Source organism: Apteryx mantelli, chromosome Z (assembly GCF_036417845.1).
Source record: "Apteryx mantelli isolate bAptMan1 chromosome Z, bAptMan1.hap1, whole genome shotgun sequence".
NCBI lineage: Eukaryota > Metazoa > Chordata > Aves > Apterygiformes > Apterygidae > Apteryx > Apteryx mantelli.
The window spans coordinates 45,810,954-45,823,139 of record NC_090020.1 but is presented as its reverse complement, the minus strand read 5'-3'; positions in this window follow the sequence as shown (position 1 = coordinate 45,823,139).

Sequence of the window (12,186 nt, the reverse complement as noted above, 5' to 3'; positions counted from 1 at the left end):
TGCCATCTTATTTCACAGGTGCCAAACAGATGAAGATAGATACTGAGTGCAGACACCTTAACAATGGGAATGCAGGACATGGGAAGGGAATGGGTACCTCTTCTTTCACAAAAGAAATCTGATGCTAAAATAACAGAAATTAATAGCAGGTGTAAAATGCTAGAATAATTTTTTACTGTCTTGAATTAATCTCATTTCTCTTTCTGTGTATTTTAGAGTAATAGAATGGAAGCTATTCTTGTAACTTCACTGGGCAAATTAACAAATAGGCTATTAGAAAATACAGTCAAAATAACAGTACAGCCATAATTAGACTGAATGCTTTTAAGTACATAATACTAATATAGTATGGTGTAATTACATGTGACAAGTTGAACAGTCACAGATGCTTTACAGGTTTGTTTCCCAAAGTGCTGGTAGAGCTTCATAATGAGTACCAAAGACAATTAGTATAAATTTCAGTCTGGGACTAGTTGATGGACCAAATAGTCATAGCTATAAGTATAAGATATGCGTATACACACATCACTTAAAGACCCATAATCTTAAAGCTGAAATTTCAAGGAAAAGAATAAAAGTATATAACATGTATTTGAAGCAGGCAGCAATGGATATGGGTCCATTTTGAAGATCACCTTTCTAAGGTCATCCTATTCCAGAATCCATTAATATCAGCGTGACAATCTGGACAGTTACATTCCACTAATTACAGCTACTGGTAAAATCATCTTTTCCTTTTTGAAATATAATTAGCTGTATTTGATCTATACCTGGGTACTTCATGTTTTAACGTGACAGCTGCCACATCTTTCCACACATATCTTTAATGATAATTTCTATAATAAGTACTATCTGATATGTTCTGCAATACGTCTATTGGATGTAATATTCAAGGAGGTGGTTCTTCTTAAATGACTGTTTCGACTTCAGTTTTTGCACACTAAAATACGTTGCGCAGTAAAGGATCTAACAGGTTATCTGACTTGTGATGAGTAGTTTTATATAGGACAGTTCAGAATTATATATAAAGATATAGAGATTCAATATGATGTCCTATTCATTTTAGAATAACTGCTGTGCTCTTGTAATATTTGATTATATATTTTTAAGAATTATAACATTTAAGAATTTGCAACAACAAAAATTAGCAAAAGGTATTTTATTTTATAAAAGAGGGAATATACAGAAAGACTTAATACAGGATCCAGAATAAGCTTAATTCTTCTTTGGAAAAATACTGGGATTTTCAGGCAGGCAAACTATAAATTACCATCCTAAATTGTGGATCTGTCTGTCTTTTAATATACAGGTTTTATGAACTAATTAATATTTATGATATATGTTGTATCACTAGCTTTTCTCTGCCAGAATTTCTATGTAGTGGCAATAATGTATTATTGAGATTACTTTCCTTCTTTCATATGAATTATTTACTAACACTGTGGGTAATGAGAAAATGAAATAACTATTTCTTTATCAAATGTAAACTTGGTGCTATTTGAACTGTAAAGACAGGATATTTTGTAATACATTTCAGAGCTTTAGATTCATAGTGTAACAGACGCTATATAGTAGGAAGAATGTGTTAAAGGGGGTGCCCTTTGATTGACAGTCTATAACTCATTCATGTCCTGGGTATGACTCAACTAGAGACTTCTTAAACACTAATGGTATCTGCCCTGCTTACTTCTATCACCCCCTGTGCACCACATGCAGCCAGGGTGCAGGGAAGAATGTACCTCAGTTCCTTGCAAATCATGACCCAGTAAGTACCTTGTGGTCTTCTCAGATATCTAGTCTATTTTTATTTTCGTTTCTAACTTGGCTGTTCCTTGTGTACTGCTTTCTCCCTTCTTTGTGTGCTAGCTAAATGCCTCTTGGCCTTTTTTCTTTTGTTTTTTCTCTTTAGTGATATAATTGCTGGCAAAAGTTCTAACCTGACCTTTCCTTCTGATGGAACAAGAGGATCATGCCTCTAAATGGTTGTGTGTGTTGCCTTTACTGCTTGGAAGAGAGCACATCCCTGCCAAGGACAGGACTGTTGTCTTGGATCGTCTCCCAGCTTCTCTTTTGAATTTGAGGTTTATCAGCTTGAAGCTTGTTTCAGCTGAGCTCCAGGACACTGTGCCTCAGCTTTCCTTCAGGAAGGAATAACATAGCCTGGGACAATGTGCCCTTGTGGCCAAGAAGGCCAATGGTATCCTGGGCTGCAGCAGGAAGAGCGCTGCCAGCAGGTCGAGGGAGGTGATTCTCCCCCTCTACTCAGCCCTGGTGAGGTCCCATCTGGAGGACTGCGTCCAGTTCTGGGCTCCCCAGTACAAGAGGGATGTGGCACTGCTGGAGCAAGTCCAGCGAAGGGCTACAAAGATGATTAGGGGACTGGAGCATCTCTCTTATGAGGAAAGACTGAGAGAGCTGGGCCTGTTTAGCTTGGAGAAGAGAAGGCTGAGAGGAGATCTTATCAACGTGTACAAGTATCTGAAGGGAGGGTGTCAAGAGGATGGGACCAGACTCTTTTCAGTGGTGCCCAGCGAGAGGACACGAGGCAACGGGCACAAACTGAAACACAGACGTTTCCATCTGAACATGAGGAAAAACTTTTTCACTGTGAGGGTGACAGAGCACTGGAACAGGTTGCCCAGAGAGGTTGTGGAGTCTCCTTCTCTGGAGATATTCAGAACCTGCCTGGACATGATCCTGTGCAATGTGCTCTAGGTGACCCTGCTAGAAGCAGGGGGGTTGGACTTAGACAATCTCTAGAGAGAACCAACAGAATTCCCAAGCAACGGCAAAACTATTTCAACAGTCTAGGTAGTTTAAAAAAAAAGGAAAGTAGCCTATTAGAGAAGTCAGTCCTGGAAGACTTGACAGGATAAAATGTAAGAACACAGTCTTCAATTTCTGCTGATCTCTAAATGACAGGCTCTAGGTAAAAGACCCATTCACAAGGAACAGAGGAGCTGAAATAGTGACTTGCCCATAGTTCGATTTCTTCAGCAATGGTCTCCTTTGCTTGCTCGGCAGAGGTAACAGTGGGCACTACTTCAGAGCTGCCAGCAGGGCTTGGCTCAGGGCAGAGATGAGGGCTGCCTTTAGTTCCCTTTGTGTCTGCCTTTTTAATGTTCAGCTTTACCAGATCTTTTGTAGATACAGGCTTTACATGTTCCTTCCTTGGGATACTCTTGAAAATATTTCTTAGTGTTCTTAGAAGAAGGTTAGTGCTGCCATCTTATCTGCTGCTCCTGGTAACTTCAGAGTTTTTCCAGGATTCCCCAGTTCCAATCAATTTTCTTGGATCAAAAGATAGTAGAAATTTGTGAAAATTCCTGTTGAGATAGTTCAGAATCAGCATGTACTTTTACTGATATTCTTTAAAAAAACAAACAAAAAAACCCTGATCAAGCAGCTCTCCTGATTTAATGGGGGAAATCTTTGTGTAGTATGATAAAATACCACTTTTTTCTATGGCTACTTCTTGTAAGATTCACCAAATTTTAGTGTACCAACTTGCTGCTTGAACCTGGCTCACTTTTTTGACTTTTCTTGACTTTTCTTGTTATAGCAGCAAAAAATGCAGTAGTCTGATACCTAACTTCAACAGAGATACCAGAGTTCAATTCCATGGAGAAGAAAATATATTCTCTACAGTTGTGGCCTGACAATTACTAAACTGGGTTTGTCCTGATTTGACCCTGGTATTTTATTTGTTTTAAACAAGATTTGAGCAACCTGCCCTTTTATCTGTCTGTAAGCTGTTTACGGTCTTTATCCAAGCTCCTGACAATGTCAACCAGTCATCTTGGGTCAAACTTTCTCTGTGTGTCCCTCAGCAACTGGTTGAAAAGATTCACCCGGACCAGTTGTCAAATGGGGTCAAATCCTGCTCACACCTTCTTCTGCTTCTGTAAGCTCCAGGACGTACGCAGCCTTCCACCTCATCCCAGTGCAAACTACAGAGCTTTCTGGAGCTATGCTTGCTGCAGCATCTGTCAAAGCACTCAACCGGCTCTTAAAGAATTTCCCAACTTTAATGTACATCACTGAGCATGCCTCTGGGGTTCATGGCCTACTTGTTTGACACTCTTGTCTCACATAACTGCTAGCATACTGTCCTTGTCTGAGAATCCACTTGAATAGTGTTTGGCTCCCTCCTCTCTTTTTCTCCCTCCTCCATTACTTCCCCCAGTTTCCAAAAAGAACCCGTAAAGAAGAAAGAGACTTTGCAATGTCCAGTGTTACAACTTTGGGTACTGGGAACCCTCCAAGATCAACCTGTTCACATCAGTGACCAAGAAAACATGTAATTTCTTTGGTTTGAGCTGCTTTTGTGAGGATCCCTGTGTCAGACGTTTTCTAACCTTCTCTGTTTTCTGTGGTATGCTTGAAGAAACAGGTAGGAATATCCCTACAGATATATAACTAGCTTAAAGAAAGAAACCTCCAGTTCAAGTAACCTATGTGTACAAGTCTCTGCAGTATGAATGATATACAGCTCAATTAATTTTGAAGAAATTAATTGTTGTACCTTTCTTTTTAGAACTCAAAATCTCTTTAAACCATATGCTTTGAACCTGAAGAACTTCACCAAGAAAACAGTGAAACCAAAATCTTTTACAAGTTCTTAAATTTTCAGTAAATATGGGCTTCCAGTCAAATTCAAAGATTTCTATACATAGCAATTGTCCTATAGCATTGCAAAAAGCAAGTAGCATCTCTAGACCAGTTTTTTGAACCAAATGCTATGGTATGTACTATATATGTATTATTGTAGGCAAAATATGATCTGGAACTGTTACGTTTGAATGTCTCTGCCATCTTTTAAGACTGCAAAAATAGTTAAGCTCTTAATGAAATAAGAAAGAGAGCTGGAGGGCTTCCAGGAAAAATAGAAAAATGGCTTGCAAGCACAGATGAAGTCTTGGTTGGAACAAAAGATTTAGGCATATTGAGAAACTTGGCCACAAAATAACCAGAGAGTCAAGTTGCATTAAAGAGACTATCAGCAATCTGATCATGCTGGATCAGAAAGTTCCCTATAAAATAGAATACATTAAAGTTTTGGCCAACTTGGAATTTAATAACAGAAAAGAGCTTCAAAGACTTAAGGAGTAAAACAGCCTGATGATGGAAACTGAGCACTTCCAGATGACAGTGAAGGTCAGCTTCTTGATGATTAAATGTCATTAGTAACACTGTACATTTGCAGCAGTGCTTCTCAAGGCCCATATGGACTTGAGGAGGAGAAAGCAGATTGTTCAGATCCAACTCATGCAAAAGTCTTGCGTCTTTGAGAAAACTCCTTGGGGACATATTTGGCTTAGTTCAATATGGTGGCCCAAAGGACTAGCTGGGAAAATGAGCAAGAAAGTCAAGAAGAGACTGGTAACCATGTGACATGTTCCTTTCTGCTGGTGCTGCAGGGCCTGCTCCTGTGAGGAGGAAGGAAGACTTCGTTAGATATCCAGACCATGTACAAGATCCAGGTGCGTGTTTGAAGATGTGAGGCCAAAGACGATAGCTGAACACTGACAGAAAGAGCCACCTTTATCTGAAATGTTCTTCGTGATGTACTGTGCAGCACTGAACATTTCCAGGGAAAACTGGAAGTGGGCACATTTAGAAATGAATTTGGACTTGAAGTTTAAATTGCCTAATGGAGACAGAAGACATCTTAAGTAAGCTATATGATCTGAATCACTTGACGTAGTGTACTGAGAGAAGCAGCTTTGCATGAGGAAGCTGTGACTTGTCACTGTGATCTTTGTTCACAAAGCTCTTTGTTTAATATGTATGATAATAAAAAGGAATATAATTTTTGTTCAATATATTTTGAACTATTTTAGTTTGGAATTCATTGCTGTTTTAGAAAAACAGTATGAGTCTACTGGAAGTGGTTCAGACAGACAAGTATTACAGCAAAAGATTGAATACGGCTGTTATAAATGTGTAAATTCAGAATGGAACAAGCTAGTAGAAGTCCTTCATCCAGATAAGGAAATAAGGTTTGCACACCAAAAGGAAATGGTCCATTTTGACAGTGCAAAATCAATCATCTCATTCCTTTTGCTTATATCTGGTGAGTAAACACTAATAGGAGCTTGACTATTGGATGTGGGATAGGATCTGTGAAATCTGTGGGAAGAGCAGACGCTGGCTCAAATATAAATGTAAGGCAGGCTTATTAAAATGGTTTTGGCATAGAGAATCCACAACCTATCCACCTAATTGGTCTCAAAATAGAGCAAATGAATTGTGAATTTTCATTCATCAAAAACTGGTCCTCTGGAATATAAGCCAACATGCTAATAATTGGGTTTTATTATGGCTAATAAATGTGTAACTGCTGCTAGGAGAGGTACCTTACAAATTGCATTTGTGTAGGTTCCTTTTTAAAGATATGGTCCGTGTGAAACTCCATGATTTGCGGGCAATTGGTAGCTTTCCAGTACAGAATACGTGAGGAGTAGCTGCAACGTGAAACCTACAGCTTGGGAGATTTTTAACTGACAAAGCTCTGCAGATCTGGATCAGAAATGGTTTCCTGTTTATCTTCTGAATGTTTTTAATAAGTAGTAACCAGTCTTGGGAGGGGGAGGATATTTTTAATATACAAAATATGAAGCAGTGAACCAAGTAAATGCTAGCCTAGAAGAAAAGGCTGCTGTAGATTCATTCTTCAGTGGTAATATACATTTAAGTGGGGAAAACCAGAAAGGTCTTCTCAGTTAGGAACTAAGAGCTCTCTTCTAAAACCAAGAAAAAGATTAGTTATGGTTCAGTAGTCTAACATGAGAATGCTATGGGGGGTAAATGTTAAATAGCCATCACCTCAGTATTTATCAGTAACAAAGAGAGAGACATTGAGACTGCCTTCCTCAAGGCTTTATGGAAATCTGTAAGGAGTCTTCCATCAGTCCTTGTCTTCCCCACGTTTTGATCAAAAACACAAAACGAAATACACACACGTGCACGTACCCTGCGGCAACATACACAGATTCTGTGTAGTCTCTAGAAAATTTATATTGCCTGTGTCACAATTTCTAAAATTTCAGAATGTAAGGTCTGTAAAAGTTCAGTTCACCTTTGCATTGCAAACTATGGTCAAAGTATGAATTTCACTAGGCTGCCTGGGTTCCTTCTCAAGACTGTCATAAAAAACACAAGCTGAAATAGGAACTCTAGCACAAGTATAAGCTGGTGCTTCAGGGATGCTAATCAGATGGGCATGAGGAGCAATGACCTGCTAGTTCTCTTGGTAAACCTCTCTCTCATTAGATTTTTTCTGAATGTTTGTAGACACATCTCCTTTCACTTTGGCACTGTTGAAGTCATGCATTGTGGCTGATAAGCAGGTTTAGAAAGATACTGGCTGTGGTGTAATGGAGGGTTGCGTGTGGTGAAGGGGGTATTTACAGTTACTCCAAAAGTGAGGGTAATCGCCAGTGCAATACTATTTTAGATTTGGATCAAGGTGGTAACTGAACTTCAAAGGATTTTTATTGATTGGCATTAATATGTGGTAACTTGGCGCCTATATTAGGTTTAATTTTATATGTTACATTTGGCTTTAAAAGTAGATATTGGCAAGTGAAAGCTAATCCAAAGGGCAAAGGAACAATGTTTTTATGGTCATACCAGACTTGTGATAATGAAAAGTGATTGTTCTTGTCTTGCATAGTGCCTCAAACCACGTTTGAAGGCTAATGCTTGTTTGCTGAAAGATGGTATCTTGCTACATAATACAACCTTTGACCGAGAACCAATGTATTTACAATTGGCCTGTGAAAACAGAAGATTGCCAGTCTGAAATTGAACCTGAGGAAACGGGAATCCTTTGAAAAAGGAGTAATATATCACAGCCATGCAATCATCAAAGGGATATTTCCATGGGCAAAAAGAAAACTGAGATTGCTCAGAACTGGCTGACTTCCCAGACAGCCATAGATGGACAGAATTTTGTTGGACTCTGCTCCTATTAGGTATTGTTTGCTTGTGGATTTGCCAGTGTTTCAGAACTACTGTATGGATTAGGTATGAAACAGTAAGTTGCACTCTAGTGGTCAAAGTTGGAAAGGTTGTGGTGCCTGTTCCTATGCTACTGGACAGAGGTTTAGGGACACAAAAGTTTTGAAAAGCCAGTGTCCATATTACAACAAAACCTAGAGTCCCCTTTAAGAACTTTCTAAGTGAATTAAGTATATAGATACTTCCCTTATTGTTTGTATCACTCTTAGTATGGGAGAAAGTCTGCAGTCCCTGCAGAGATATCTGGTCTAATGTAAAGGACAAATTGCTATATGATTGGCAAATCTGAAATTAATCTGTGATTATATTAATCTAGTGTTCAGGCTTTGTTGAATCATCACTCTTTGGGAAAACAGCAATATATTTGTTGTTGATAAGATCTGCTATGCCCTTGAAGAGATTTATGTCCGTGTTCTAATAATTAATGGAAGTACAAATATTCCTGCTTCCACTACTGAGAGATGGGTAGCAGGCCTGCACTCAAGAGCAACCTAAGTCTTTAAAGTAAAAATCTGTATATATATATATATATATACATGGAGCTGGAAAATCAATAGGCAAATGTAAAATCTTAGAAATATAATTCACCTTCAAGTCTGTGGTAATCATTCCTCGTCACAGAGGGAATGCTTGGTTTTCAAATGTTAAATGTTCTACAAGAGAGAGGAAAGCCAGCAGATGATCAGTATTTATACACTCCACTCTTCATACCAGGAAGAGGAAGGTTTTGAGATTATGTAATTATTTTAAAACAGTTGGACATTCTGTAGTTCTAAAAACTTTAGTCAAGGTAAGAGAGAATTTATCTGGGTAAAAAGGAAATTTGGCAGTGGAAAACTGGTGCAGAAAATGGGACTGAGAGAGCATCTAGCCAGGACTATCTCCCAGGGACAGAAACATTGCTGTTTATGTATTTGGGACTTGGCTTGGTGACTAGGAATTATGAAACTTAGCAATTAGGAACCAAAGTTTCTGACGAATGCACGTTTCTTTGCATCTATGACAGACCTACAGCATTTTGGCAAGCTGAGATTTTTGGTATCCAAAAATTCATATTCTCTCCAGAAACATACATCCTGATGAAATGGTGGCAAACTTCTAGAGGATTTGGAGGGCACAATGGGAATTGGTATGGCTGCTGTTGTAGACTAGCACTAGGAGGATGAGCTCAATGTACAGCATCTGCTGGCACGACAGCAGTCAATGACAGCCTGACTGCAATGCTGCAGTATTTCTTGTAGCTGGGCATCAACAAACAACCCTGCAAAACTCGTGTTTAGAGATCTTGGAAAGAGCAAATGGTTTTCTATCATCTGGACACCGTACATATCCTGAAAATTCAAACTGCCAATCCTTTCGGCTTGAGTAGAGAAAAAGTGAGGATAACTTCTGACAAGTCAAACAGAGAAGCCCTTAAAAAAAAAAAAAGAAAAAAAAAGAAAAAAAAAGTAGATGTTTGGCTTGTTTCTGCACTCTGAGGAGAATGAACAGTACAAGCCTCTGTCTGAAAAAGAGACAGATCCTACAACTGTACTGACCCAGATAAACAGAAGGATGTATAAAAATTGCATCTAGGTCCTGAGGGTATACCTAAATTCCTTCATTAAAGTCTACCTAAGGAGTTTTCTATGATAAGGGCAATGCTACTGAAATTGTCAATTTTGAGATTATAGCTGTGGAAATGCTCTTAAAATACAGTAAAAATACTGTAATACAGACAGAAAAAAACAGCATTCCTCAGGTTTATTTTGAAAGACAGCTTACTCTAGTGGCTGAAGGCAAAAAGAGCAGAGAAAATTTTCCAAACAGCAGTTGCTGTGAATGTAAGTAACCATCTCATCTTACTTCTGCCCACAGGAAAAGAGTAAGTGCAGTGACATTTTTTGATGGGGTAGAACTTTTTTTTTTTAGATGGAGATGCCAAATTGCAAGGAGTGTCTTGCATTTGAAATTTGAGGTTTCTGAGGGTCTTTATTTCTTGCACAAATTTATTGTTCAGTCTTGCTCTAACCTCCATAGCTGTTCAAACATTTCATCATGACTGAAAGTCTTAGTTTCTTACTACTTTCACGTTCCCTTAGAAATAATTTATTTAGATATTTATTCTGTTCCAGGTCAAGAATCTTGAAAACAGAAACCTCAAATGTGTGTCTCTATCTTAGAAGGGACCAGAGCATACAGCAGAGGATATATTTTGATGTGTTTGTGGTGAAGGACTTTGGTGTGAAGCAGAGGTACTGAAAGCATTTCGTAGTCTTGTGTAGGATACTCCATGGCAGCATCCATGCAGAGTAGTGAGGAAAGGCAAAATTGGCCACATCTTGTGCGATGCCATCTTAGATCAATAGATCAAACAGGTAGGATATGGCAGTCTTCTAGCAAAAAGAATATGGCAAAAGGAAGTTTCTGTACATACTGCAATATGGTAATTTAGTGTCAGTGAAGATTGTGGGATCAATGCTAAAATATAGGCTATATTGACTAATAGTGTATATGTACCTTCTGTCACAGACTGCTGGGCTGCGGCTGAAAAGTTCAAGCTCAAGTGACTTTCTTTGTCCATTAACACAGTCTCCCTCTTGTAGCTGAACTGAATCAGTTTTTCATTCAGTAACTGATTTAAACAAAGCATGGGAGCATTTTGGTGATTATCACCCATGATATTAAGTGATAAGAGTGACTATCACCTGCATAATGCTGGACATATTGGATCACCAGATGCTCTACAAGTGGCATGCTGGCTCATACTGCAGGAGAAATGCTCTTGTAACATTCGGTGGCCAACAGGGCCCCATGATGGGGATTCGCATCACTGTTTGGCAGGTTTCTTTCTCCAGGAAAAGAATTCCAACATTGGTTTAGATACCTGCTGTCTTTTCAGTAAGACACAGATGTAGAGATGGGCCTGGCTGACAAAGACAAATGCTAGGGAGAAGGCCGAGAGGATGCCGGCACTCTCACACTTGGGCCACCACAGCGGGAGGAGCAGTGGTGGCAGGAAGAAGCGAGGGCACTGCTCAGGCTCTGGAAAGCAGATCGCTGGAGAGGAACAAAAGATTTGATATTAGCCAATGGTTAGCTAGCACTGGCACATTTGAGATGGAAGGCTAATAAAACTGTGTCATGTTAAAAACAGGAGAAAAGATATTTTCCCTTAGACCTAATGCGGTACTGTTCATAACTTCCATCAGCAAAGAAACAGATGACACAGAATCCTGACTTTTGCCTGAACACTCCTTCAGACCTTCTAATACTTCCTGGGTATTTAACGTGTTAAATATTTGGCACATAATGCTTGAATGTATTTAACGTATTCAGCAAGTATAGGAGGATTATAATACAGGATCAGTGGATCTGTGCTCTTTCGAAAGCCATTTCAAACGTATGCAATTTTTTTTAAAGCAAAAATGAAAGCACTTAAGAATCATGCACTTTTTAGATTGCTTATTGAAGTGATTACAATGATTTCATTTCAATGTATTTTTTATACTAGCATGTGCAGATACATATACTTTGTTTGCATTTTGAATTTTAGGAAATAATTTTATTTCATTAGGAGCTACTATTTGGAAAACTGAAGATTTTTCTCAATATAAAATGCTAAGAGACAAACGTTGGGAAGAGATGTATTCTTTGAGGGACCTGTTTTCTGTACAATAGCTATATGGTATTCCACATTCTAGAAAATGATATATTTAGGTTAATCTATATACAAACCTGTTTTTCTGAATCTTCTTCTTTGCAATTTATATGAACTAGGCTATAATTTAGAGAGATGCAACGTTTAACCAGAAATATTGCACCTCCAATTTAAAGTGTTTTTTTTTTCTAACCTGTCTACTAGAATATAGGCAAGAGCAGCATTCACGTCTGATTCTTGTTGCCATGACAATGGCTTTGGTCTCTCTTTTGTGCTTAGAAGAGCTTTCCTTCCTTCTCCAAGCCTGATGCTAAGCTTGCTCTTCCTGCTCCAAATTCCTCACATGAAGAAAAGATAAGGTTAATAGAAGACTAACAACAAACAAGATAAGAAAACATGTTTGATTGTAAGTACGTCTTCAAATACAAAAGAGGAAATGTGAATGCAGACTACCTTAAAATCTAGGTCTACACATGGTCAAGCCTGTCTCAATGTACATCTCCGCTTTTATAAAAAGGGTA